At 39.8% G+C, this 27,653-nt stretch overlaps 1 protein-coding gene across 22 annotated transcripts in view; it reads right to left on the bottom strand.

Moving 5' to 3' along the window:
• LYPD6 (LY6/PLAUR domain containing 6) overlaps positions 1–27,653 on the bottom strand; it is a 252,582-nt gene that overhangs the window by 117,959 nt on the left and 106,970 nt on the right. For 2 of the 22 annotated variants that reach the window (XM_077153773.1, XM_077153779.1), the window contains exon 1: positions 18,772–18,923. The exons of 18 other annotated variants lie outside the window; for them this stretch is intronic. The gene's annotated coding sequence lies outside the window, so the exon portion shown is untranslated. Of the gene's footprint in view, positions 1–18,552; positions 18,736–18,771; positions 18,924–19,918; positions 19,951–27,653 lie in introns of those variants that run through there. 2 more of the 22 variants (XM_077153775.1, XM_077153776.1) reach the window with 2 other exon arrangements.

Here is a 27,653-nt window from a genome sequence, read left to right as displayed (position 1 = left end):
AAGGCCCTCCTCCATACACCCCACAAGGCTCTGGTTTTGTTTCTTCTCTGAATCTCTTACAGTCAGAGATTTAGAAAGGATTTTACATATCACCTGATCTATTCCTCTTTGGGGATCAGGAAGCTTTTTCACTAAAGGGCCAGATAGTAAATATTTTGGACTTCGTGCACCACACAGTCTCTGTTGCAACTACTCACCTTATAGCACGAAAGCAGCCCAAGAAAATACTTAAGCAAATGGGCGTGGCTGTGTTCTAACAGAACTTTATTCACACAGAAGAGGACAGCCGTATTTGGCCGGCATGAATCCTCTCTTCCCCATTTATCTCCAGGGAGTCTCTCTTTGAACACCTCCAGCAAAGGGTAGTTAATTTCCCATAGTAGCCTTTACTATTTTCTAAAGTTTTCCCTTCTAGTGACTGAAATGAATCTCCCTGTAAGCTGCAGCCATACACACCCCATCCTGCACACTCTCTGTCCTCTCCTAAATCTCTCTCCCTCCCCATGGCACATGGCATAAACAGGCCTTCAAAAAACATTTATTTACTTAAAGCAAATACTACCAGTTTTGCCTTCTAGAGTCCCAGAGAGCTAGGCCTAATACCTCTTCCACCTGACAGCCCTTTATGGACTTGAAAACAACTAAGGGATGTAGCACTTACTGTCTGCACCGCTCATTTGGGATCCATCTCGCACCGTTTTTGATTGTTAGCTTTCTTCGTCCATGTACACATTTTTTGCCTCCTCATTTAGATGGCAAGTGAAGCATAGTCCCTGGCACATAAGCTCCATTTGGTTTTATGAGCAAGAGTGGCAGAATGACCACAGAAATATCAATCAATGAATCCTTTTAAACATATTTCTCAGCAAATTGGGTTGGGGCTGTTCCTGATACAAGAGGTGGCAGCAGGCCGGAGCCAAGGAAGGCTTGCTAGTGTGCCCCATGTCTTCAGATGTAGAAATTCATCGCTGGGAGGCAAGAAATTTCCTTTCTCCACCCTCCATGATCCAGAAAAAAAATTTAAATATGACACAGTCCATGAAACTAACATCCCAGGTGAGGATTCTGAGGCCAGGTACTTTGTTTGTCCTCGTCATATACTCAACCCTTGTTTTCCTTCTTCCTCAGCTTATAGTGACCCTACCTTGGTCATTTAAATATCCTATTCCTCTTACTGATAACTACTTATTCCTTTGCTTAGTAACACTCATGCCAGAACATCTCCCAATATCTTTTGGCACATATTAGGCCTTCACTAACCCACTCTTAAATTTAAAATAAAATGAAATAAATAACTTGAGTGCTCCTTATGAACATGCAATGCTCCTCAGGATACGAGATGTGTCCCTCACAGCCTTCCTACTTTCAGTCTCTAGCAAAACGGGCCTCTCAATTTACCTCCAAAATCTACTCAAGATAATTCTCTTTCAATCAGTATAAAATATTTCTAGTATCTCTATGAGAATAGGGTTTTTACGACTCATAACAACAACCCCATATACATTTTAATTTCATGCTACATTTTTATATTCCTTCTCCCATTGAGGACAGGCGGGAGGTATTTCACAGTCCCATATTTACCCCCCAGGTAATATAGAAGCAACCCCTGGAGCTGTGTCTACGCATAAGTACTGCCTGGGGACCCAGGGCTGCAGCTAGGCCCCAGCACTGGGCAGCTGCCCACTCCAGGCTCCAGAAAGCCCAGGGTGAGCCGTCATCTTGGGTCAAGCTGTCCAGGATGGTAGACACCAGTCGCATGCAGCTTTTTAAAATTAAATACAATTTAAAATTCAGTGCCACATTTCAAGTATTCAGTAACACTTGATTCTATAGAATTTCTGACCTGAATATTTCTATAATCACAGAAAGTTCTGTTGGTGAGGGGAGGGTCCACAGGTCCTTCTCCAGCCATTCTCCCGCCATCCCAAGCTTCCCAGGGTTTCTCTCCAGTCAACACCCACCAGGCTCCGGATCCTGCTGAAGTTGCACTCTGTGCCTCCTCCAAACCCCAGGGAAGGGTGGAGATTTGGAAATGTCAGCTCTGGTTCTACTAAACAACCAACACTGCATTGTTTTAAAGGCATTCTTTAAGTAAAATGAACAAAGAAACACATAATTAACCTTTACCTCAGGGAGTTTTGCCAAAATTCTCGGCTTTCACAACTCCATGAGAAACGGTCACATAGGGAAAGAAAAAACCAAGACTTGGTTCTCTCACCACATTCTAGGAAGAAGTGCTAGGGGAAAAGCTACAAGAATCCAAACTTCTCTAACTGTTTGAAATTGGCATCCTTCGTACTTTTTTAAAATGAGGTCATTTTTGCTTTAATTATCACTGTGCATCAAAAAGAACGCAGTATATTTTTTTCCTTTTAAAAATGACTCCAAAATTCTAGGGATGATGTTAAAATACCTCGTGCCTTAGATTTATCACCAGGCATGTAAAGTTATTCAATAATATGTCTGCCTGCCCCTCTATGGATGGATGGATAGTTGGATGGACAGACAGACCGATTTCAGGTTTACTGAAATTGCCATCTCTAAAATGTAAGAACAAGAGAAAGTTGCTAATAAATTTAAAATTTCCCCTATACTTGCTTTAGAGAATATAAAATTATGAGAGTAACTAAATTTAAATTCCAGGCTGCTTTCTGAAAGAGGAGATGACCTCCTGATAGTCTATAAAGTCTGTGAAACATCTGTTTTGATAACATATGTATTTAAAATTCCCCACATGCCAGTTTCAAGTTATGACAAAATAGAAGGCGGCACCAGCTGCAAGGATAAGGAGGAAAAGTTGTTAGTGAAGTGGTGGAAATGTTAAAGATTTTAATGGGACCCAAGTATCTTTACCATTTGCATATTCCAGGAAACAGACTCAACAGAAACTGGATGTCCTACCACTGCTATGTGGGAGATAATTCTGCTGTGACTTTGGTGTGTTTTCCCTGACTACATTCCTGCTAAGGTACTTGATATATTTCCTTCTGGTGCTTTTAATCAAAATGCCCTCCCTGCATTATTTCTCCCTCTCTTCACATACTGCCCAACCACAAGACCCAGTTCAATTTCCACATTCCACTGGAAAGTTGCCTCATCTCTTCTAGTCCATAAATTCTCAGTTCTGTCTACACCTACAAGACATAATAAAGGACCATGCAACTACAACTTAATTGTCCTCACACTCTTTCTGGCATGCTATCTGGTCTCCTCACTCACATGGATCTGCTCGTATTTCATGGCTTTTATCTACATAGTAAAGCTCTCAAAATTTTATCTTCAGACCCCCTCCCCTCAGCGCATACTCATATATCCAACTGCCTACACCGTAGCTTCATTTGGAAGCTTAATAGGTATCTCAGACTGAAAGGGGCCAAAGCTTCTTCCAAACCTGTTTCTCCCAGCCTTCCCATCTCAGTAAATGACATCCTCAACATCCCAGTTATCAGGCCCCTAACCTTGGAATGATCTGCTTTCCCACTCATACTTACATCCTATCCTTCAGTAAATCCTATCTCCTTCACTCTTTCCAAATGGACCCAAAATGCCCCTTTTCACCACCTCCAGCATTAACAACTGATCTCAGCCAATATCTGGATTATCACAATAGTATACTTAGTCTTGCTCCTTCCAACTTTGACTTTTCTTCTGTTTATTCTCACAGAGGCCAGTGATCTTTTAAATCATACATAAAATCACATCATTCCTCAGTTGAAAGTCCTCCCCTGGCTCTCCAGCTCAAAAAAACAACCAACATCCTTGCAGTAACCTCTGACACTCTGCAAGATGGAAGGTCTGGAACCCCCTGGGACCCCCTGGTCTCTGACCTTTTACTATCTCCCAGCTTACTCCTCTCCTACCATCCCTTTTTTATTGTTGTTCTCTTTTGAGAACAAGTCAGGACAATCCAGTGCTAACTTTTGCATTCCTGCCTGGAAGGCTTTTCCCCCAGAGGTCTGAGGCTCTCTCCCTTACTAGGTGCAGGTACCCACAGGTCACATTCACAGTGGGGTTTTCCATGATCCCCAAAGTTACCAACTGCCCCCTCCCAGCCCCTGCCATTTCCTCTTCTCTTCTTTCGTTTCTCCCTAGCACTTATTTACCTTCTAACATACTGCATATTTTTTTTATTTCCTTATTTTCTGCCTAGAATATAAGCTCTATGAGGACAGGGATTTGTGAGGGTCTTGTTTACTGCTTTATCTCCAAAGACGTTTGTTTGTATCTTTCCCTATCGTTATCTCCTCCTATACCTGTGATTAGCATGAGTTAGCCCTTAAATATTTAGAAAGAGAGAGAAACTAATTCCAAGTTCTATGAGGACAGCTGCCATGTCTTACACTACCTTAATATATCCCTGGAGAAGGCCCAGAGAAAAAATTCTTGTTGTCTGATTGTTGATAGATTTGCAATGGCAAATATAAAACATTAAGTCATTCAAATTACTGGATATGTTATATGTAGGCTATGTCAATGCAGTATGAACAGTTGCAACTAGTTTTAAAAGATTTCAAAATTATTTAAACTGAAGCTCATAATCTCTGTTCACATATGAACAATCCTCAAAATCACTGATGTGACATTTTAAAAGTTGCCTCCAAAATGTCACACATACCTGCTTGTCTCTGAAAGAAAGATGGGAAAGGAAACCTCAATACTGTCATTTACTGGATAAAATTACAGCAAATAAAATCAATTTCAAGGACAGGATCCAAAATAAGTAATTCTTGGACAGGTGCTTTTAAAATCAACTCTGCTTTGCCAATGACATTATATTGCTAGGAAATTGGGGAAAATGCAACAGAGATAATAGGAGACTTTTCCTTCTCAAATTGTAGAAGAAGGGTGTATACCCTGTCATCTCCCAAACAACTAGTGTTTTAACAATGGAGAACTAGTCAAGGGGTCTAAAAAATTATTGGGAAGCCAATCTAAGTAATGATTGGGAAGTCTTAATCTTTCTGCCTATCCAGAGACTGCCTAAAATACCTACAAATAAGTAGAGACCAAATGCAAGCTAGATGATTTTGCACAGAAGATTACTCTAAGGGTGATTAGAAGGCTTTACAGAAGTCCTTCATCCATAAAATGTTAAGCATTCCATACAGGGGATGCTGTGACATGCCCAGCAAACCTAACCAAGTGGTTTTACAGCCCTAAGGCTCAGGCTCACAAAGACTGAGGTCTTTTCCCAGGTTTGTTCAGCTGCTGTGGTACAGAACCAATTGCACACTTACATCTGGTCTGCTTTGCAAAACCCGTGCAGAAATTTCTATGTGGAATTATTTTAACTTTGTGTATCTTTAAAAAAAAGGGGGGTGGGAAGGGGGGAATAAACATTAAATGGTAATTATTATCATGCTTATAGGTTATAAAAAATTTAGTTTAAGTTGTTAAGAAAAATAGTGTTGCTACCAGGTAATGGTTACATTACTGGCATGAAAATGATGACAATAACAAGTACTGCTCATTCACTAATTCGTTCATTTATCTGGCAAACATTGAGTTGGGAGAGTCTCTGCTCGTCTAATATCTACTGAACACTTTCTCTGTGCAAGTTCTGGGGGACGAGTGACGAAGTATGACACCATTTATACGTTTAAGGAAATAAAAAAGGTGGCCTCTAAAAAGCAAGGGCTCAATTAAAACCTGGAGTGCAGTGCAGTTTAGAATCCTCGCCAAGACAACGCAATGAAGCCAAGAAACTATGAGACCTCAGATTCAAGCCCATGTACATCTTTTATACAGTTAGGAAAAAAAAAAGTCATTGACTATTCACTGAATTTCAAAATGCAACTTGGAGTTTAGAAAATAAATGATGAAATGTAGACAGTTAATGCCAACTTTTCAACAACGCAAGAAAAACTAAACAGGTCTGTTAGAGTTTCCTCAGAGGTTGGCTTGAATTAAAATAACAGAAAATGACAAAAATTCCTAAAGATTCGAATCAAAGGTGGAGGATAGATAAACTGAATCTTAGAAATAAGCACAATATGTAACTTTAATTTTATTTAATTTAAAAAGGGAATTTTACCTCCGGTTACAGGCACACCTTCAGGCCCTCAGGTGGCCAAAAACATCTGGGCATGTATACAATCTCTTCTCAAATAATTAGTAAATAGAAAAATAGATAAATAGGATAAGGCAAACGCAGCAAAATGTTTAAATGCAGCAAAATGTTAAAGTTGGTGGATCTGGGTATGGGTGTGCGAGGTTTGTTGGCGTTCTCTCTAAGAGTTTTGTATTATTTTTGCAACCATCTTGTAAGATTGAAAGCATTTCAAAATAAAAAGCTGAAAAGGGGGAGATAAATTTTAAAAATTTAAAAAAGGGATTTTATTAAATTTAAATTTTTTAATTTTAGTAAATTCAATTTTTTTAACTTTATTAAATTTAAAAAGGGAAATATTAGATTGTGGCTCTTGTATTCTAAGACACCTAATAAATTATTTTCTAGAAAACATGTAAACAAAACAACTCTTTAGTTCACTCTAAGGCATCTGCTGTAGACAACCTGTCAAGTCTCAGATTATATTAATTTCATAGAATTCACAAAGTGCAGTAATAACAATTGGAAAACCAGCCAGTGTGAACCCTTACTCTCTCCTTCTGACCCAAGAGGTTGCAGAGGATTATCCTGTATCTCGTCCATCCCAACGCCTCTAGGGGAGAAGACTTAATACAGACCTCGCCATTCCATGCCCCGGACCACCCCTCTGCCCGCAACCGCTCCTGCTATCAAAGACTGTGCCTCGTGAAGGGTGAGTGTGAATCTGGCAGGAGCCAAATAGAAACACTGAGATTTATGTAGGGGGGTTGGGGTGGGGGGAATGGGGTAATCCTAAAATGAAGGAAGGAACAAGGCACATTTCATATATATTCCATATTCTTTTCAATCATTATTTACAGTGCTGTGATTAATTGCATCATTCTGCTCAGAAATGCCTCTCTCAGAATAAAAACTAGGTCTTTTACAAATTGTTCTTTTCTGAATCATTATCCCCTCTATTAATACATAAGTGTCTCGTTATTTTGGGTTAAGGTATTTGTGTGCATGTGTGCTTGGAGAACTCATTCTTTGTATTGTGACTGCCTGCGACTTATATAGTCTAAAATATAAAAGTAAGGGACACCGCCCCCCCCACACACGCACAAAAAAGTAAGGGACAAATGCATAAATGCATGTTTGCCGTACCTCAACGTGCCTTTCTCTTAAAATAAAAGCAGGGATTTTCTAACTGGAGAGTACATTTTGGTCAAAAGGTTTACACATAACACAAAAACTTTAATAGATAAGAGGCAAGAGAGCTAGCTAGAAATGAAACAGGAAGAGAGACAAACTATCCAAATGGAGATTCCCTGTATTTAAAACCCAAAAGAACCTCAGATACCAACTTGCCTAATGTTTTCTGTCCTGCAAATCACTAATACTCAAGAGCCTCAAAAATGTCATTGTCAAATAGTTTGGGAGTCACTGAATATTATATCTGCTTTCAGATACTTGGAGTGAACAACTGAGTACTAAAAGTTCTGAAAAGTCGTGCAATTTAAAAAAACAATTACTTAGCTCATTGTTTCTCAAACATATTTGACTATTGTACATTGTTTTCTGCCTTCAATGTCCCACAGAACCAGTGTCTATTCCTGCAGAACCTGTTCCAGAAATGTTGATCTTGTACAATTATGTAGCAAATGAGGAGAGTGAAATACAGAGAATTAACTGGCTTGGCCAAAATCCTTACTGGTGGTTTATAATATAGAAAATAGCAGGATAAGAGTTTATATAAAAGTAGGAAATAAGTAAAGATTTCTGTATCTTCCTTTCTACCCATACCTTACCACAAAAATATGCTCATTCTGTGTCCTTCATCTCACACCCTGTACATTTTTTTTTTTTTTTTTTCGCATGGGCAAGCTCTGGGAATCAAACCCGGGTCTCCAGCTTGGCAGGTGAGAATTCTTGCCACTGAGCCACAGTTACACCGCCCTCCCCTATACTCTTATCTTCTCAATTTTTACTTGCCTACTTGATAAATATGCACCTATTAACTCTCTGGGATACATTCACTAGTGATCATGAACTTCCCGGCAGAGAAGCCTTTTAAGGCCATCTTCTGGGATCCAGATTTGAGCCAAGGATTTAGCAAGGACGTGGCTTTAATGGTGGGAGTGGCAGGCACAGGGAGGTAATTTAAGGCAGTTGGAGCTTTATGATTCTCCTCAAATTTATTTCTGTTTAATGTAGGGATTCCCCAGGGATTAAATAGATCAGATCAGAAAGTTTTCTTAAACTGACTATAAAGTTGGTAATACTTTCCTTACTGTAAGTTCTTCAGCTCCTTTCAATACTTCTTTCCTTTCCATTTTCCATGTGCAACCTCATTCAGTATACCAATTCTCCTGGAGAGATCTGAAACTCTCATGCAATATCAAAACTGCCCGGGAGCTAGGAAAAATGAGCTTATGGCTGCCTGCAATGTCTTCTAGCTGCTCAGGAACTCTGCATCTCTTGAATTTGCAGGATCAAGCTCAAAATTACCCCTTTAACAAAGGTTCTTCCCAGCAGGAAAAGAAAGCACCATTACAAACAGAAGTTTTCTTGAAAATGCTATTCTATCATATGAAAATATATGGCCCTTTATCTAGAAAGTTGAGCCTTCTGAGTAGCTTTGATAGGAAAAACCTCTCCTACCTCGTTGCTTTTTATAACACTGGCAACAGAAGTTGATCCCAGAGTTGTTTCTCAGCACTGGGGAAGTATTGATGCTACTGTACTCACATCTCCTTACCTGGTGCTCTTTAAAACCTTTTGAGGCAGTTGGCCATCATTCTGGTCTATACCAATGGGACAAGAAAAATAAGTCAGCCATCAGAGATGCAACAGATCAAGCCTTTCCTAGATCTCTGATTAAAAAGTGGCAATCCAAACTAAGTGCACCACTCTCTTCTAGGAAAAGGAGGCCAGGTGGGAGACAATTCATCAATGAGTTTCTCAACAGCATGGGAGGGCTGTGTGTATCTAAGACTATATATATAGCAAGTTTGATACATTCCCCCTCTTTTATTCTATTAGGATAAGGATCTAACCATTGAACATATGCTACATGTAGCCACATAGCCACCGTGTGACCTAGAGGAAAAGAAAACCATTAAGGTAATAAAGAAATTACACATGAATAGTTAAGTCTGATTGATGGCAAAGACTGAGGTGGGGGTGAAGGGGGAGTGATTTTCTTCCTTGAACTTTGCAGGTGTGTTTTTTTTTTTAAAGTAGAAATTACCTATGCATTTTTAAAAAGCCCAGTGCAGCTTAGTATGACACAGCCAGCTTTTTCTTTTCACCTAGGAAAATGTCATATCTAACTTTCCAAAGCCCCAGGTCATAGTGATAAAGGGCTTAGAGTCTGCTCTGAGAATAGCCTCCATACCTAGAAGGCCTATTAGGAAATGAAAGCAGGGAAGTGTCTATTGAGGAGAACCATCACAGCTTCTTGTATTTGCCCTTCTTGGATAGTCAGAATCCAAACTCAGATGGGAGCTATCATATAATACAAAAATTATCCCTTCTATCTAAACTAATCCTTTTTCATTTTTTCCCCTGGATTATTACAGTGCTTCTCTATTAATTTAGAAATTCGATCCAACATATATACAGAAGGCTTACCCTGTACAAGACAATATGCTAATGCCAGTACCCAAGAGATATAAGACTATGTAAATCATAAGCCAGAATGTAAAAAGAGAATATGCCCTACTAAATACAAGTATAAGTAAAAGTAAAATTTACACTGAGTTAGGAATCAGGAGAAAATCTTCTTTGAAGAGGCTGCATTTGACCTAAGTCCTGAAAGATAAAAAGATTGTCAACAGAAAATAGGGAAATCATGACTGAAAGGATACTCCTCAGCAAGGACACTCCTTACCTGAGACCAGTCGGAACTGCTGCAAAATTTTCCGTGAGTTCACTTGGTTGGGTGATTGGGAGTCTGAATTAAAAGAACTCCATAAAAGAAAAATTTTTTTATGCAGTTAAACATGAAAGAAAAGCCACGTGCTTCTAATGCCATTCCTTTGATCTTCTTATGGAAAGACGGAAAAGTACTTCTATTAAAGCCAATATTTTTAGTGGTAACATTTTTAGAACACTTAAAAGCAGATTTGTTTTTTCCTCCAAAATAGAAAAATCCTAAGAAATTGAATATACTCCACATGGATAATCAAGTCAAAGAGCAGTGAGGATCTATAAAGCTAGAAAGGAACAAATTCCAGGGGCATGTGCTGGATCTTTCAAATTATTTATTACAGATCTCATAGCTCTTAGAAACCAAGAACTCTGCCAGCTTAGTTTCGTCTGTATCCCAACATGGTGCAACAGTTCCAGTTACTTAAAATTATTTTATTAGATTAAGTATTAATGAGTGGATTTAAACATATGTTAGTTCCTAATCACCCAAAAACTTAAAGTTTAACTAGTACAGCCCCTTGATTTTAAAGTGGAAGCAAATGAGGCCCAGAGAGTGGGTGACTAACTTGCGAATGGTCGGCCAATTAGTTAATGGCAGCCAGTTAAGCTGGAAGAAACTAAATAACTTGTCCAAGGTCACCCACGTAGTAACTAGTGGAGCCTGAACTGCAACACAGGAGACCCCAGGCCTCTAACCTTTACACAGCCTCCCTGCAAATGGGAAATTAACACAATCTCTCATAAGCAAGTAGAGCCCCATAGATGAAAAGCCACACAAATAAAAAGTAGATGGTAATAAATGCTATTATTATAAGTGCAGGTAAGGGTACATATTATCTAAATTGCTTTAATGGCAGAAAGGAACTAGTATTTCTGGATGTCTTAATGGAAACTTAATATGTATGTTTGTTAATTTATTATGCTATTTGGTACTGAAAAAAGGTAGAAAATTGAGATGAAAATAATGCAATCTTTATTTCTCCTGCTTTTTAAGACATAAAAATATTCATCTCAGATGCATTAAATGTATTATTATTTAATCATCAACTTTTTTTTTAAACCTATTTTCAATTTTACCTTGCATCTCCTCCTGGCAAGAGACAGACTAAGAGCAAACAGGTGGGAGCGTGGGATAGAAGGAATATTGTAGAGTTGTTGAGCTTATTTATTTCTACCTATCTAAAACCCTTGCTTACAAACATCAGCAGATGTGTTCTAGTTCTGGTTTTTTTTTGTGTGTGCATATGTAAGAGAAAAATAATCCAAGTTCACAAGATTTGTAACTATGTGCATGAGAATTTTACCATCAGTTACCTGTTTATTATCTTAGCAACCTGATAAGGGTAAAAATGTCAACTAGATTGCTGGTTATGTTAACTAGTAACCAGTTACAACTATGACTGGTAGAATAGGAGAACTATAAATAGCTGATGGGTATATCATGTCTGGGCTTCTCTAAGGTCAGTGACTCTTGTAACTGGACAGATCTCTTATGGGATCCTGGAAGCTTTGTCTACATACTCATTGCAAGAGACACAGCTCCTGGAAGTATGAGCCTTCTAAGCCCAGATGGCCCCCACACCTGTCCAACACAGATCCAGTTTCCTTGTACTTGTACTGTGCAAGGGAAAGACTGCAAAGACTCCCACAAGGGAGGATTGCCTAATGGCAAGTGGGGGTTCCTGCCCTATAGCCTTCTAATTAAATCAGTGCCAAGGGTAGCCTATACTAGTCTTAGAGTCAAATAATTAGTTGAATCTAAGACTCCTACATAGGCATCGCAGTAATCTTCATAATGTTTGGACTAGGGTCTTATCCTTTGAGCCTTTATCTTTCTAAGCCAGAGCTTTTATCTTCATTCCATCATTAGACAAGATCCACACACTCCTAACTCATCGTTACAATGATTGGATCACTTGAGTTCTCTTGTCTGGTTCCTTCAAGTATTCTCTATCTTGAGGAACGACGGTAAGAATTGCTTACAGTGACATGTATACCAGATTTTATGATAGAATAAGATTAAATCATCTGTTCTTCCCTTAAGATATTTTTCTGACAATGCCAGGTATGTTATTTAATATTTGACCACCCTATTAAGCTGATACTGTTGGAGAACAATATACAATGACTCGTAGATCCTTCTTGGGGATCATGTTAATATTTCATTGTTAACATTTAATAGTTTGGGGTTAGATGTGACACCAAAAGCATGAGCAACAAAAGAAATAATATACAAATTTGATCAAGAAAGTAAAAAGACAACCTATAGAATAGGAGAAAATAATTGCAGCTCCTAAATCAGATAATGATATAATATCCAGAATATATGAAGAACATTTGCAATGCAACAGCAAAAAGACAAACAAGCCAATTTTTTTAAATGGGCAAAGGACTTGAATAGACGTTTCTCCACAGAAAATATACAAATGGCCAATAAACACATAAAAAGATGTTCAATATCATTAGCCATTAGGGAAATACAAATTAAGACCTCAATGAGATATGACCTCATACCAACAAAGATAACTACTATTAAAATAACAAGTGTTGGAGACGATGTGGAGAAATCAGAACTCCTGTGCACTGCTGGTGGGAATGTAAAATGGTGCAACTGCTGTGGGAAGCAATATGGTGGGTCCTCAAAAAGTTAAGCATAGAATTACTATTTGACCCACAATCCCACTTCTAGGTATACACCCAAAAAGAGTGAAGCATGTTCACAGACAAATACTTATACACCAATGTTTATATCAGCATTATTCATGAGAGCCAAAAGCCAGAAACAACCCAAGTATTCATCAACAAACTAATGGATAAATAGAATATGGTACATACACCCATTGGAATATTACTCAGCCATAAGAAAAAAATGAAGGTATGAGGCATACTGCAACATGAAAGAAACTTGAAAACATTATGCATAATAAAATAAGCAAGACACATTAGGACAAAAGTTATATCACTTAGTGAGATAACTTGACACAGCAAATTCTCTGAGATGGAAAACAAATTAGGGGTTACTGAGAGAGGAAGAGAAGGAAGAGTGATAAGGTTTGTTTTTTGTTTTTTAAAGCAAATGCCTGGGGTAAAAAAGGCGTGAACAGTTTAGTGAAGGAAAAGTACAAGGACAAAGTGTTCTATATACAAAATACCAGCACATGTGTATACACAAATACTCCTCAAAACACACACTAAGTCTTTAAAAAGTGTACCTCAGAGTGGTATTTAAGGTGAAATTGAAAAGGTAAGTGACATTTAGCAAAGTAGAAAGAACAGGGCAAGAAAAAGAAAGTCCTCACAGAGAGGTCTGAGCAAAGACCTGAAGAAGATGAGAGTGGGTATGAACCTATCTGAGGAAAGAGTGTCTCAGACAGAAAGAATAGCAAGTGCAAAGGCCCTGAAGTAGGAATGTGCCTGGAGTGTCCGAAGAACAGGACAAAGGTCAGTAAGACAAGAGTGGAAAAAGCAAGGGGGAACAAAGAAAGAATGAGTGCAGAGAGGCCCTAGGACCAATTGGTAGGGAGATGTTAGTGTCTGCTCTGACTTAGTAGGAGGCTCTCAGAGGCTTTGATAAGAGGAGTTATCTCACTTTAACAGGCCTTCTGATTACTGTTTTGATAATGAACTAAAAGAGGACAAAGCAGAAGTACACAGAACAGTTAGGAGCCTGTTGCAATAATCCAGACAAGAGATGATGGTGGACCAAGGTGGTAGCAGCAAAGGGTATGGGAAGGGCTCTGATCCTGAATACATTTCAAAGGGACAGCTAAGGACTTTCTGAAAGATGCACGTGAAAGAAAATAGTTTGAGGTACAAACTTCTCCCTTGCAAAGATTCTAGCTTACCAGGAGGGCTCAGAGCTAACAGATATCAACACATTGGGATCAGTGTGTTAGGTCAAAAGTCAAGAATAAGCCATGATTCCTAGATGATCAAATCAACTCACCCTAGGTGGACCAGAGTTACATGGAACAAGGTGTGTCAGGAAGACTTACAGATAACAACTAAATCAAGAGAAGCGAATTATGTGACATAAGAGATAATATGGGCCTTAGGATTTCTTCTTATTTCAACTTTTCATAAGTCTATGGGGGTTTTCAGCCCTTTTCTTCAGTTCGAAACATTTGACAGTATTTATTGGAAGACTCCTACGCGCCAGGCACCAAGGCAAGCACTGCATAGTCAGAAGGGAAAGAAGCAGCCTTGGGCTCTACCCTTTGGGGTTTACAATCAAATAAGGAATTGACAACCCTTCCACTAACTATACTGTTCATGTTCTTGGTAGTTACAGCAAAAATGGAATCCCTTTAGATCTCCCAGTTCTTACTATCAAAGGAAAGCACAGACGTTCATCTTCAGCCACACTTTATCCTAATACTGCATACAAAAATATATCTAAGCATGCCCTTTCTTTATAGGGCATTCATAAAAAACAGGCAGAATTTCCAACTACAGATTTGCAGAAGACATAGAAATGATAATCAAACAAGCCTACTTAAAGTAAGGCTTGCAAAATCTGAAGCTATAAGATTAAATCTTATTTTCAAAGCTTGTTTCTAGTAAGAGTAATACATGTTCATTGTAGAAAATTTGGAAAATACTGAAGTAAAAGAAGACAATAAAAGTCACCGGAAATCCCATAATAACTAGAAATAGTCACCATTAATATTTTGATGTATTTTTTTCCATATAGATTGATTAATGTATATACTCAACCAAATATTTTTTTAAACAGTATTACACTAATTAAGAATTGTATGTTCTGCCCTTTTCTTAACATTGACTTTAACTCAGTGGGATTTTTTTTTTTTTTTTGAGAGCTGAGAGAATACTATCCAGCTATGTTGACTGCTGATGGAACAGTTTAAAATCATCTCCTATAAATGTGCTTGGGACTGCTTTTCCCAAATACATTTATCTTCAACCTTCCATTTTGACTATCATCTTCTATTTTTTTCTTCCCATTTAGGTTGAATTTTAAATTATTCCTATGGTTCAACCCTATCAGCTTGGTTTTTATTTGCCTGTAAAAACCCATATCATCTGTAACCACTCTAAAAAGTGTTAAATATAAAACCATCCCCAAACTCCTTCCTCAAGGAAATATCTGTTTATTTCCATTCTGCTTCTTGTTTCTTGGCCAGATTCCTAGTCATAATAAAAAGGTCAAAAATAGAGAGCGAAGCAGGATTTGAAACCAGGTCAGATTTTTTGAAAGTTTAAAAATACTTTTCTCTCTGTCACTTTAGCCACAAATATATTTTCCTCCTTTCTCCAAAACTTACATTTGTGGTAATCTATGTTTGAATATGGATCTCCCAACAGTCCACAGGGAAACATCTGGTTTGGTGGGCTCAGGGTCCTTCCCGAAATCCTTCCTGAAAGGAGCCTGCACACAATGGCCGAGAGCTGTCACTCACACAAGCCTCTCAACACTCTTGGCCAAGGACCTTCTTGTCTGGTGACTTATCTATATGTAATCTGTTGATTAGGTCTGGAATATCCTGTGCACTTGCCACCTCTTGACCTATAACCACCAATGTGTATTGCCTGAGACAGCCAGTGTGCAGGAATGTTACTCAGCAAAAACCAAAGCAAAGAATTCATTCACACTCTTTACCTCCTTTTATCTGAGTATATATAATCTGGTACAATGAAAGCCTAATACTTCCATGTTTCTCACTTCACAGTATTTAAAAGTCTTTCATTATTGTTTTGGGAATCCTTCACAAGGGATTTTTCCAAATTCATCTTTGGCTACTTCATTTCTAGTATGCCTGAAATTGTCATGAGCATGGTTCAATAACCTGACCTTTGAAATATGCCTTTTAAAAAAATAATTGCACGTATCTAAGTAAGCATTATTTTTATTTCTTTTATTAATTTCTATGTTCTTAGTGTTCTAAAGAGCTTGAGAACAAGGGCTTTCTTTTTCTAATTATATTTGGGTTGCCATAAGTTTTTTTTTTTTTTAACTCCCTAACTTTCTCAAGAGTAATTTGATTTTTTTTAAATAAAAAATTTTATTTCTATTTTTTTCCCCTAAATATCTACACTGAATTTCCTTTTATAGGACTGAGTATGCACTTGATGTGTGTCTTTGGATTTTCCTCTCCCATTTGAATAGATAATTGAATTGAAAGATAGCTCATTCATCATTATATCCTCCAATCTGCACGCATCTGGAAATCATTTAGTGAACATTTCCTGAATGAATGGCTGATACCAACAACTAACAATCATGGGACATTTGCTAGGTGCCATGTACCATGCTAAGCACTTTATATGCATCATCTCATTTGATTCCAGGTACCAGACTGGCAACTTCTTTGACAAGGAGTTGGCCCAAGGAGTGTATCTAGCACCTAGAGCAGTGCTGGCAGATAATAGATACTCAATAAATATTTACTGAATGAATGAACTGAAAAACTGTACGAGGTAGACAACATTATTCATGCTTTACCTATAGGGAAACTGAAGTGCAGAGTAGTACAACCACTTTCTGAAGTCCATAGTTCTTAACTCACATTTATTACTAGCAAATTCAACGCCTTAGCCACAATAATGGCAACAAAATTAATTCTATTCATCTTAATAAATATTATACAATGTCAAAAATAAATATAATTTCCCAAGAACAGATTTGCAAATGATGGACCTTTAATAAATAATCAAATAGAGATCTGTAGATTACTTATTGCTAGCTATGCAAGTAAAAACATGATTTCTCTTTAATCAATGTCTTCCATTTGTACACTTTAATGAGGATTTCAGGACTTTTGATAAGTGAGTATTTTTTCTAGAAAGTTTTCAGGTTTATTTAAGTAAAGAAGGAAGGAAGGAGGGAAAGATGGAAGCAAGGGTGGAAAGGAGGGAGAAGGGAAGGAAGGGAGAAGGGAGAAAGAAAGGAAGAAAGAAAGAAGGAGGACAGTAGGAAGGGAGAGAAGGGTGGAGAGAATAAACAGGAAAAAACTTGACTTTGACCTCTGCTATTCACCATGGAAAACTCACTTAATCTCTGAAAGCCTCAGTTGTTCCATCTGTAAAATGGGAGTGGTAAAATATCACTCCCCACACATATTTTAATAATAGATCTCATACAGCATAATATAATATATGGCATGTTATTTTTACTTGACATTATTTGCCTCAAATCAGCCCCATTTACATATTCTATGTTATAATGTCCACCTTAATACTCAACAGCTCCAAAATGTAACTCCGTCAGTGTGTCTATCTTTCTTGGTCTAGAAACAGTTCTGATATTTTAACCCAAGGTAGCAAGAAACAGTTTTTAATAGTCTTGGTGTGCCTATAAGCTCAAAAAGCTTACTGTATGTTCTTAGGACTGGAGTTCTGTAAAACCTCTGTCTAAACAAAGAAGACTCTTTTAAGCCCTGTTTCAGTGTGGTGCCTTTGGTTGAGGTGGAAACTAAAATTGAAAACAGATAGATGTTTTATATTTAAATGGGTTTAACATAAATGTGCATTAAGCCATTTCGTGGACTATTGCACAAATATCTTTCACAAACTTGGTACATGTAAGCACATACACCGTAACCATTAATGTCTTCTTGAGAAATAAGGTGCAGAACCAAAATTTTAAACAGCTACCTCGAGTTCCTCTCACTCCAAAGAAAATGTAATGGCTTTAAGGGAATTGCTCTAATAATATCATGGCATCTGCAATGGCTGGCCAGAGCACAGCAGAACAGAGTGTATGTCACCGCAAGTCAATTTAACAAGAAATAAGCTTCCCTGAGAGAATCTAAACTCCCTTGCCTCCTACAAAGAAAATTGAATTCTGGAGGTCACACCTTGGGTAGGTTACCAGAGGGAGAAGCTTAACATTCTTTATGTCATACGCTCTGGGAGGTCAATGCTATTCTACCAAAAGATCTGCTACCAAAGATCTGCTTCCCCTCCCACCCCCACCCCAATTACAAGTCTTCTGAGACCTCCTGGAAATGATAAGTGATTGTGACACTAAAGATGCTGGGGACCACGCCGTGTGCAATCTCGTTCAAATGTCAAGTTTTTAACCGCGGAATGAAGAGAAGGATCCAGACGGAAAAACATTAGGAAAGGTGATGATGACTAGAGTGGAGGGGTTAGAGAGTTAGACCGACTGATGGACGGCTTTGAGCTGAAACTGACCGTCTAGCCAAATGTGAATCATTTGCTATTATCAGAGAGAAAAACAGGACTCCATGTCAAGCCCAAGCGAAGTCCCTACTGTGTGGGTGAAGGGTCCCCCTCCCGACCGGTCAGGACCCAAGGGCCCTGCACTGTCTCCCAGCCGCGGGGAGGTGCGCCTTTGGGCTGGACGCTGCCTGGTCTCCGCCATCGCCGCCCCCACCCCCGGCCCCGCAAACCCCTGCAGCAACATGTGGGGTGGCTGCCATTCCGCCCGCCCCGGAACTCCCTCCGGCTGGAGTTCCCGCTGGACTCACGCTTGGCCCTTAGAAGGTGCTGAATTACTTATGAGGAAGAGTCCTCCAGCCGTGAACTTGGCAGCTTCTGATATTATCATCCCATCCCCTGTGAGTGAGCACAACACACATGCACACACACGCCCCCCTCTGTACCTGCCCGGGCTGAGCGCTGAGCTAGCAGCTTACTCTGGCGCAAAACGCCGGAAAAAGGCACACAGATCCGGACCCCAGCTCTGCTGGCCCCAGAGGTCTGTCCGAGCACTGAGGAGTTCCAGGGACTCCCTGATTTGGCTCAGGCCCCGCATTAGCCTGGGCCGCTGGCACCAACCCCATCTCCTTTTGTGCTCTCCCGGGAAGCTCGCCTCTACTCACCCCGGCTGCGCGCGGATTCCGGCCGCCAGTGGCAGCCCGCTGCCCCATCCCACGAACGCTGCGGCGCCCCCAGAGTGTGCAATGCGGAGCCCCGCCAGCTCGCGGCCGGAGCCGGGGAGCGCAGGGAGGGAGCGAGGGAGGGAGGTTAGAGGAAAAGAGAGGGAGGAAGGAAGGGAGGGAGGGAGGGAGGGAGAGGAGCGCGGCGGGGAGGGGCGGGGGAGGGGGCGCGCGCGCCACTCCCACTAGCGCCCAGCACTTGCGGCTGCCAGCTTTGGCCCGCCAGTCCGGCCTAGCACCGGGCAGGGCCAATCAGTACGCGGGAGGGGGGAGCCGAACCTTCACCGGGCTTCGCTCATTGGCCCGCCGCACGAGATCCAACTCCGAGAGAGTCGGCCGGAGCACCAAGTCTGCAAACTCTGGCCCACAGGAGCCCCGGCTCCGCACAGGTCCGGAGGCTCCGTTTGGTGCTTTGGCTGGAGCGGCGAGTCTGCTGAGCTTAGCCGGCCGAACCTCGGCGATTTGGGACCAGCCCTTGAAGCCGGTTCCCAGTAAGCGTATAGAATGAGCAGAGTCTGCTGAGGGTGCATCAGTTCCTTCCTGTGCGCAAGCCCCTACCTGGGTCCCTCTGCACCCGTTTCGCCCTGGCTAGTAGCTGCACGGTGTGACGCCTCACTGCGTGAAATAGCACCGGCCAAATCCCACTTCCCGCTTTCACTGCCTCTCCCCGGGGCCCCGTACTCCCTGCCCCACCCCCGCGAAATCTTCCCTACAGAACATCTGGAGCTCCCAAGGTGAGCCCCGAACCCAGGCAAGCGGAGACCACTTGATGTCATTAATAGACTTCCCAGACTGCGGGGCGGCGGATGAAGCAGAGAGGAGAGCCTGGGAGGCTGGTCTTCGTTTGGAAGTGGAAATCATATTATGGCTTTTGGTAGAAAGCCCAGAACAAAATTCGCCCACCCTCTGCTATACCCTTTCCCCAAGTAAAGCCCCTACCAATCCTCTCGCGAGGTATTGATTTTAATCTCTTCCTTGTTGTAAATCATGTTTGACTTCCCTGGAATTTCCATTCGGGAGTCTCAGAATGGAAGCAGAGTTCGGCCCGGGGACACCGATAGCAGGACAATCTCCCCCTCCCTGCCCCTACCTCTGATCCAGCGCGGGCTGGGGAAAGGGAGGAGGCCCTCGAAAGTCCCCCGGAGGGGCTGGAGGGCGGAGTCGCCGGTCTGTCCGGAAGCGGGTAGCTTGTCCCAGCTGCCCACCTCCGCCCTGAGCCTGGCCTGCTGGGGGGTACCTGTCCCAGGACGGCCCGCTGGCATGGCTATTTTTCCTGTCTTTGAGGAGTCTCTCCCCTCTCCTTGCACGTTCTATTCCTTGGGCTTCTTTTCAAGTCTCCTCTCAGTCTTCCTGTTTCCCCTCTTCCCCACAGCCAACTCCCTTTCGACATAAAAGCTTCCTTTAAAAAGAAAAAACCTCCCTCTCCATTCCCTCTATTTGGAAAGAGCTCGGATATCATATTTTTATTAACCACTCCCGGACCTCAGAAAATTTTTCTGTTACTTTATGTGCACAGGCTTACAAGAGCAGAGATCAAGGGGACAAAAATAATTAGCACATCTTTTGAATCTTTTGCCAAGTGTGGTGGATGGAAGTCAGTATGCTGGTGCCTTCCTGCAGGGCTCAGCCAATTGAGGCGAATATGAATCAATCCAACTGAACTTAGAAATGTCCCCCGTGTCTGTGGATGAGAATCTAGTACCAATGGGGGCCTGTCATGGGCACAATCAATGCCCTCAATTAGCTACCAGAAAGAAATTCCTTCTTCCATAGTTCCTACCCATGTAGCTAGTTCACTAGATTTTTAAAAATCAATTCAGCTCATAGTTTAGTCGAAACTTAATATGTGAATTCAAAATGAAGTTCAACTTATTAATGCAGTTCATGAGACCGAAGTTCCTGGTAGAGCTAGAGTCCTCGAGGATCTCTTTTAAAAAAATGTATTTTGAAAAGGACTGGAGAATTTGCACACAAAATGCTACAGTGGTTATCTCCTTGTGCTAGAATAATAGACACATATTTTTTGTTTTCTTCTTTATACTTTCTGTATTTCCTAAAGAGCATATACTACTTATTAATCAGAAAAAAAATCTTTTAAAAAAATGTGTTAACTCCGATATGCTATACTCCTCAGGCCTCAGAAGAGCTAAAATTTTAAATCTCCTGCTTTACCCTTTACATCCTGTCAATCACCAAGTCCCATAAATTCTGTTTCCTTAGAGAGCTTTCAGATCTGTCCCTCCTCACCATCTCTATTGCCACTGCCAAACCCTCCTCATATCTTACCTCAGCTTTAGCTACAGCAATTTAAGTGTCTTGCCCTCCAGTCTGCCATCATACTGCCATTTCTCTTAAGAATCAATGTGATCATGTCACTTACAAGCTTAAAACCTTCAGTCTTCCCAACCCTCATTGCTATGAAGTTCAAACTGAGCCTGATTGGCAAGACCTTTCCTTCCCAGCCTTCCATGCTGGCCTCATCTCCTAGCCTTCCCCCTTCCCTGCATAACATGATCTTGCCCCACATTCAATTTTGTCCTTCCCACATGTGTTATGCCTATTCGTGTGTCCATGTTAAAGTCTTGACAGTGCTGGGATGCCCCTTCTCTCCCCAGCTGCCTTCCCTGCCCAAAAGACCAAGTTCCTTTCCCAGTTTCTATGTCACTTCAAGTGTCACCTCCTTTATGAAGGGGCAGATTTAGCGACTCCTGCTCTCTGTACTTCCACAGCAAGCACTTTATCTATTCAGTGTCTATTAATCCAGCTCCTGCTAAGTAACAGGAAGATATGTCACCTTTACATTCCTGGACACTTTAAGCAAGTAGTCACACAATTAAGTAAATAACAGCAAAGTGAGAAAAATGTGATGAAATCCTGTGTGTGCAAAGGCCCTGAGAACAAAACGAAGCATGGTCTACTCTGAACATACATCAATCATAGCTTTTACTACATTGAGTTATAATCTGTTCATTTATTCATTGAAAGATCTGTCTTCCATTGTGTGTCCCCACATGAAATACAGTGCCTTGCTCACAGTAAATGCTCAGTAAAAATGTTAAAATAAATAAATGAGTGACTAAATGAATGGGTATTTGAAACTTCCATGCAGTACCTTATTTTATATTTTTACATGCTGTATTGTACAAAATATTAAAAAGTTGTTTTCTGTTTTCTAAAAATTATCACTAGATCTTAGTCTCATCTTTCTTCACTATTTGATCCTTCCAGCATAAATTATGTAATTTCTCATTTAATTTCACATATAAGTGGTATAGGTAGATAATATATCTTTGGTAAGAGGAATTTATTCTTTTTTTCTTTATAAATTTGGCTTTTAACATATGAAAAGCAAAGGCTGAAAACTGTAAGATATGAAACCAAAAGCACAATACATTAAAAAATAAATAAAATTGGAATTTGTCAAAATTAAAAACATTTGTTCAAGGGGAAAAAAAATAAGAGACTGGGAGAAAGCACAGACCAGGAGGAAATATTTGTAAATGCATCTCTATGACAAAGGACTTATAACAAATAGATATAAAAAAATTCACAAGATTCAAAAATAAGAAAACAAATTTTGAAAAAGCACAAAAGAGTTAAACAGACACTTTAACCAAAGACATATAGATAAAAACCCATGTAAAGATGCTCCATATCATTAGTCACTAGTGAAATGCTAATTAAAACCACAATGAGATACTACTATACTCTTCTAGAAAGGCTAATTTTAAAAAAGTCAAACAAAAAATCTGACAGTACCAAGTGTGGATGAGGATACAGAGCAACTAGAACTCTTGCACATTGCTGGTGGGAATGCAAAATGGTACAGCCACTCCGAAAAATAGTTTTATAGTTTTTTATAAAGTCAGACATGGACTTATCCATATGACCCAACAATCTCACTCCTAAATATTTACCCAAGTGAAATGAAAGCCTTTGTTCACATAAAAACCTGTAAGTGAATATTTGTAGGGATTTTTTCACCCCCAAATGGAAACAACATAAATGTGTTTCAGCTGGGAAATGGATAAACTGTGATAACAACCATAGAATGGGATGCTATCCAATAATAAGAAAAAATGAATTATCAATATAAGCAATAACATATGTATCATAGATGTACCATACTAAATCAAAGTAGACAGATTAGAAAGGCTAAGTACATGCACTGGTCAAGAATGTCAGAGTAGTGAGATAAAAGGAGCCAAGATTTTTGATGATGATGGAGGTACCATCATCCCTGAGAGCCTTGGGTAACCTATATTCACATAAGGCAATTGTTGAAATCATTTTTATTTCAGGTTTCCTATCACACAGAGCTAAACCTCATTATACCTAATATAATGAGTGCATGAAGTCCTTAATTAATGAAATTTCCACTAAATACAGCCTTCATGAAAGAAGAAACTGCGACTGTCTTATTTATTGATGTATCACTAGTGCCAGTAAACAGAAAGGGTATTCAATAAATATTAGTTATATGAATAAACAAATAGGAAGGAAGATAAAGTTAGGACTGCAGGCAATGTAACAAAATTTTACATTCAGATGAAGATTTTTCCCCTTCAAAGTAGCTATTTTGGCAAACTGCATATTTCATTCCAGTGATGATGCTGCTATTTCAAAACATTTTCCCTTCCCCTTTTCTGTTTATTAAAATATTATCCTTTCACCAAGGAAGACTGTTTCCCTCAAATAAAATATTTGTTCTTTTTTCCCCCTCAATGAACAAACAATAAATTTAAGCGCATCTTAATATTTTCATTTTTCAATATCCCAATAATGTCTAATACAACTTCTTTTACCGAACAACAAATATTAGAAGTTTATACAACAGGCACATGGTAAAAATTAAAATCAGAATTTATGCAAAGCTTGAAAGATTTTGGCTCAAGAAACCATCACATTTCCAGATGTATCACTAAAAGTAATTTTCATTTATTGGACACTGGTGGTTGTCATTAAGCTCTTGAAATATCATTAAAATATTTCTGCTTTAACCAGTTTGCATAATCGTGACTTTTAAAAAACCATTTACAGCTGAGCTGCTATGATGGAATTTATTTTAAGAACTTAATTTTCATTACCTGTTTTTCTACTAGGAAAAAGTAATCCTGGCTGCCAGCAGAGAACCTTCAGTTCTTTAAGATATCCATCAGTTTTATATCTTGTTCCTATCAAAGAGTACCTTTGCATAAATACAGATACCTCTTACACAGAATTGACACTATAATTCTTCAGATAAATAAGGTTGTCTCCTAATGACCATCTGACAATGCAAATATTGGAGGTTAAGGAGAAGAAGTCGAGGGTGATAGGCAGAAATATGTAAATGCTCTAGGATGTAGTAAAGAAGAATCAAAAAAGATCTAAGTCTCATTATTTTCATTTGTCCCAGTTTCCATCACCATACCTGAGATAATCAAATACTGGTTGAATTGTTGCCTCTGCTCTCACTTACACACTCAAGGCCCAGAGAGGTAAATTAGATAAGATTTCACGATATTCAGTTTCCATCATAGCTGCAACTTATTCCCAAATAGTTGAGAGATAAAGACAATGAGAGAGAGGAATAGAGATAAAGCAAATGTAGTAAAACGTTAACATTTGAAAAATCTGGATGAGGCCTATAAAAGAATTGTTTAAACCTTGTGTCTGATGCTCCTTTTATCGACGATATTGACAGACGAGTAAAAAATATGGATTAAAAATAAATAAATAATAGGGGGAATAAATGTTAAAATAAAATGAGCAGATTGAAATACTGGTGACCAATCAAAGGGAGTGGCAAGGGGTATAGAAAAAAACAGGAGGAACAAAGGTTAAAATCTATTGAGTAGATGGAAATACTAGTGGTCAATGAGAGGGAGAGGTAAGGGGTATGGTATATATGAGTTTTTTCTTTTTATTTCTTTTTCTGGAGTGATACAAATGTTCTAAAAAATGATCATGGTGATGAATACACTGCTATGTGATGATTCTGTGAGCCACTGATTGTACACCATGCACAGAATGTTTGTATGTTAAGAATGTTCATGTTTGTATGTCGTTTTGGTTTGATAAAAAATAAATTTAAAAAAATGAAGAAAAAAAGAATTCTTTGCACTAGTCTTGCAACTTTTTTGTAAATTTGAAATTAGAAAATTCTGTTGGTTAAAAAACAACACATTTTTGTAATTTTTCTGGCTTGTTCTTGATTTTAGGATGGGAGTGATGGCCTCTTATGACTCTACATCCTAACCAGAAGCAACCACCATTGTCTAAACCTGAACCTACCACTTAACAGATGACAAGCTTGTTCGAGTAGATTTTAGAGTTCTGTGTGTAAGGAAGGCACAGACAGAAACAGGAAGGATGAAACCCACCCTTTCTGGTGTCAGATGATTATAGGAAGAAAACAAAGCAGCCAAAAACGTGGGTCTTTATTTTCCCTCTTGGGACTATGAGAGAAGGTAGTGCATTAGAAACAAAGAGAAAAATTCCTGCTAACACTCCAATTAAGAATTCTGGAAAGAGACACCCGCTCTGATTGCACCCCACACTAACCAGGACACAGCAGCATCACAATGAACTTGACTACACAAGTCTGGTTTAGAAAAGGGAGGTCTTGAGTGAAATTTACTTCCCTGGGCTTTTCAGGGCGTGCAGTCCATGGAAAGACTAAAAAGTTTCTCAAATCTCTCCCTCCAATCCCAAGCACTGAGACCCACCCAGCCGGATGGTTTGGGTCAGGGGCTCACTGGTGGGGCCAGGGCAGAACCACCATCACGGAAGTGAGGCTACTCACTCAGGGCTCCTGGGCACTGAAATATGTTACTTCTAAACATTTTTTTAAAGAACTAATTCTAATAGCTTTAGACTAGCAAAAGGACACGTTGTCAAGACAGTTGTAGGAGCAAATTTGAGCTAGAAGACTGAGGAGCAGTTAATCACTTCTTTGGGAATAAGATAAAATGATCAAGAATAAAAAGAGATTGGACACAAAGCTTTACACAGATTTGAACAGGTCAGGTGATAAAAACAAGAACACATTCAAGGGCTAGTCTGCATTAGTTCTATTCAGTACTGGCAAAGACAGTCGTAGTTCCAGCCTCCAGCTCTCCATCTTCCAACTTAGGAAAGTAATTCAACTTCTGAGAACTTCAACTTCTTCCTCTAAAGCCATGATAATAACAATCCCTATGCCACCATAGGGTGGTTATTGTAAGGATTAAATGAGATAATGGACGTAAGAAGGTCTTTGGAATGGCAAAGCACTTAAACATAGGCATTTATGTGTATATACATGTAAAATATAAGTGCCTATAACATATAAGGTATATATAAATACATATATATGTAAAATATAAATGCCTATAACATAAGACCAGTTTTCAATAGTGTGCTAAGAACCCTAAACTGAGAGCTGGTTGATGCTGCAGCACTTCACCAATGTCGGGTGGGGGTAGGGGCAGGGGTTAGCCCTGCAGTGTGTGTTTGTGTTTGTGTGTGTGTGTGTGTGTGTGTGTGCTCTGGGGGGTGGGGGTGAGGCGGAGATTGCCTTGCTCCAAAAGCAACAATCATATCATAATGAAGATTCCTAAAGCTAAGGCGGTGGCTCCAAAAACTAAGAGCCAGCAACTGGAATCCCCAGCTGCAAATTAAGAACAGGCTCATTCAGTAATTAACCTGCAAGAGTTGTGGCTGTAGTTGATTTTACAAACTGCCTTTTCAACCTAGAAACCACCTTTCTTTTATCTAGTGGATCTTCAGGAAGAGGCGCTAAATCATACTTTAAGAGATGGCAGCTCTGAACCTTTTCCCTGGAAACACCAAACAATGTAAATAGATGCCAAATGTGTCCTCTTCAGGCTACCAACTTCTGCCACCTTTCCAATCAGTTTAAAAGGAGAGCCTCTGTCCTGCTGCTAACAGCATTTTCTTTGGGTATTAAGAAACATGAGGAAAATGTACAAGCAAGAGCCTTCCTAGTTACAATCCCTGTGTTAATACGACATAAAAATTTAAAAAGAAGAAAGTGGAGGGGGAGATGCTACATAAAGATGCCACACCCAGATTCCTTTTCTATTCCTTTCAGGACTTAACAAAAAGGTATTCCTAAGCATTGCATAGAGGGCTAGGTCATGTGGCAAGGGTATACAGGCTCTGCTTATCAAAGGCCTGCAATAGACTGGATTGTGCCCCCCAAAAAGATATGGTCAAGTCCTATGCCCCAGTGCCATGATGTGAACCTCTTTGGAAATTGTAGGATTAAGATAATGCAAACTGTGATTAGGGTGGGCCCTAATTCAATATGGCTGGGTCCTTCCAAGAAAAGAGAAATTCAGGCATGGGAGGACAGACGGCCGAGAGGAGAACACTATGTGACAATGGAGGCAGAGGTGAAGTGCTTCAGCTGTAGGCCAAGGAGCTCCCAGGACAGCCAGCCAAGGATGGGACACTAGGAAGAGGCAAGGGAGGATACTCTCCTACAAGTTCCAGAGGCAGCATGGCCCTGACCACGTGGTTCCTGACACCTGGCCTCCAGAACTGTGAGACAGACAATACATTTCTGTTGTTTCAGGCAACTTGTGGTACTTTGTTATGGTAGCCCCAGGAAACTAAGGAACGGCCCAAAGCTTCGAGTTAGAAGACAGAAGAAGGAAGTTCTCCTCTTCCTCACTGGCTTACTTCACTCCTTCCTCCTTGCCTTGCTTCTTGTCCCTCCATCTCAAATGCCTTTTTCTGTCCTTGTAAGAAATCTTCTACCTCAACCCTATGGAGCTTCATACAGTTTGGTGAAACGAATAATTTGACAGACTTTTAGGCGTGCTGGACAGGTAAAA

This window comes from Tamandua tetradactyla, chromosome 3, assembly GCF_023851605.1.
Source record: "Tamandua tetradactyla isolate mTamTet1 chromosome 3, mTamTet1.pri, whole genome shotgun sequence".
Classification (NCBI taxonomy): domain Eukaryota; kingdom Metazoa; phylum Chordata; class Mammalia; order Pilosa; family Myrmecophagidae; genus Tamandua; species Tamandua tetradactyla.
This window is presented reverse-complemented; position numbering and strand designations above follow the sequence as displayed.